This window comes from Tenrec ecaudatus, chromosome 6 (genome assembly GCF_050624435.1).
Source record: "Tenrec ecaudatus isolate mTenEca1 chromosome 6, mTenEca1.hap1, whole genome shotgun sequence".
NCBI lineage: Eukaryota > Metazoa > Chordata > Mammalia > Afrosoricida > Tenrecidae > Tenrec > Tenrec ecaudatus.
The window spans coordinates 13582214-13584916 of NC_134535.1; positions in this window are offsets into that span (position 1 = coordinate 13582214).

Genomic DNA, 2703 nt, shown 5'->3' on the forward strand with positions numbered 1-2703 from the left:
GGAGGGAGTCATAGTCTAGGAGGGTCGAGGTGGGTTCTCCCTGTGGTGTTGACCCAGCTGGCCATGATTTTAACTCCCAGGACCATTTTCCATATCCCCTACCTCCTTTCGTGGGGTCCCTCTTTCTGCATCCTCTGGGGTTCTTGTACCCCCAGCACCCACCCAGCCAGGACACCATGTCCCCTGACAGCTCTAAACACCCATAAGTTCCATCCACAGCAGTGGTTCTCCACCTTCCTAAGGCCGCGACCCTTTCACACAGTCCCTCATGGGCTGGTGTCCCTCCAACCATAAAGTGATTTTCATTGCTACTTCATCACTGTCGTTTTGCTACTGTGATGAATTGGGAGACCCCTGTGAAAGGGTCATTTCACACCCAAAGGAATTGCCACCCACAGGTTGAGAACCTCTGGTCTACAGTCGTAGGATTGGTATTTTTCACCAGAGAAGACTCAACAAAGGAATCAGACTGGTTAGAGGCAGAAAATCACAAAGCTTCCCGAACAGAGTTCCTGGCCAGGGACACAGAAAAGTCAGGGTTCTCACTTCCATCTTAATGCCCCTAGGGAAGGTGGCCCCTCTTGGTATGTTTAATCTTTTATATGCCCTGGTTGCCTCTAATGCAATCTAAGAGAGAGATTCCCCAAAAGAGGAGAGGACACCTGCCTGGAGGCATTGCTAGAACTTCCCCAAGAGATCACTGAGTTCTTCCCACCATCACCGAAGCCCAGGGACATCCCCCCTGACCAGATCTGCAACCTGAACTTCCCCGTACACCTCCCACTCAAGGTTCTTGGCTGAGCCCACCCACCTGTCCAGCCCCTTTCCTGTGCTCTCAGGATGCCGTGGCCGTGGTCTGCCGCAGCCAACTCTCTCGGCCTCTTCTCTGAAGACCGTTCTTGTTCCAGGCTGAAGAGCACTCCCAAATGCCTGTCCTTCCCAGGACTTCGGAATGTGACCTTCATTGAAAATAGGGTCTTTGCAAATACCATTAGTTAAGATGAAATTGTAGGGTGGTAAGGCAGACTGCGTTAGTCTTGGTGGACTAGGAAAAAAAGTCCTAGACACTCATATGTGTCTAAGAAAGAGCTTTATAGAAAGAGGAATTGTATATTAAGAAAACATCCCAGCCCAGTGCAGATCAAGTCTGTAAGTCAGATATTAGCCCATCTGTCCGATAACAGTCCATAAATTCCTCATCAGACTCACACAAAACAGGCAATGACGCTGAATGCAGGAAGATCACAGACCAGTAGGTGGAAAGTCTTGGGGATCCAGTGGCGGTGGAAGCATCTCAGCGCTGCCATGGGTCTCCATGTGGCGCCTCCAGCTCCAGGGCTCTGGCTCTGTCACTGTAGCTCCGTCAGGCTTATCATGAGGAATGTCCCTCAGCGAGTTTGTGTTCTGCCTCCAGGGAAGAAGACAGGAGTTCCCAGAATTCTCTGGAAAAGACCCGGCCCCATTGGCTAGGACCTAATTGACAGACTAGACTCCACCCCTTTGCTCACGTTGACAGATTATGTAACTGCCACATGGACCCACATCCAATCTGACTGCTGTCCTTATCCAAGAGAAGAGGCACAGTAACACAGGCACAGGTGGCCACTTGAAGACCAGAGCAGAGATCGGAGCGATGTGAATGCAAGCCAGGAGCGCCTGAGACTCCAGAGGCTGGGAAAGGGGAGGAAGCATCTTCTCTGAGTCTTTAGGGAGCATGACCTGCGGATACTTTGCTTCCAGCCTTGTCATCTTCAGAATCTGAGAGAGCAAACTTTGCCCGCAGTCCGCCTAGTTTGTCATGTCTTGTTATGGCCACGGTGGTAGTTCCATAATCTTATGTCCACTTGAGGATATTCAGAGTGAAAGGGTGGAGTCTGGCCTGCCAATCAGGTCACAGCCTGATGATCCCTCCTTGTGGGCATGGCCTTCTCATGAAGATTCTGGGAACTTCCTCTCTTGCTCCCTAGAGGAGGAACACTCGCTCTCTGCCTTCCCTTTCCTGCTGTTGAGACACTCAGAGAACTGGAGGAGTCACGTGGAGACCTGCGTTGAGATGCTTCCACCGCCACTGGATCCACAAGGCTTTGCACCCACCAACCTGTGATCTTCCTGCATTCAGCATCATTGCATGTGCTGCGTGAGTCCAAAGAGGAATTTATGGACTATTATTGGACATCTGAACTACTGTCGGAATTATAGACTTGATCTGGACTGGACTGGGATGTTTTCTAATATACAATTATTCTTTGATATAAAGCTATATATATATGAATAAAGCTATATATATATATATATGAATGCCCTGGATTTATTTCTCTAGTGAACCCACCCTAACAGAGCCACCCAAGGAGATGGATACAGTCCTCTGAACCCACCTTGTCCCACACCTGCAGCCATAGCTTCCTCCTCTACACCGGCCTTAATTCCTCTTTTGCTGTCCCATCCCTGCCTCCAAACCCTCAGCTCCTTTGAAGTGGCAGCAAAGCCTGGCTCTTCCCATACCACCACCTGCCAATAGGTGGAACACCAAACCCTGGAGTCAGCCGTCCTTGGGGTGACTTCTATCCCTGCCACTAGCTGTGTGCCCTTGGGCACATCTTTTAACCTCCAGACTATCCATTTCTTTATCTATCAAAAACTCAAGCACATTCCCGCTGAGTCCATTCTGACCCACAGCAACCCAGCAGGTCAGAGCAGAACGGC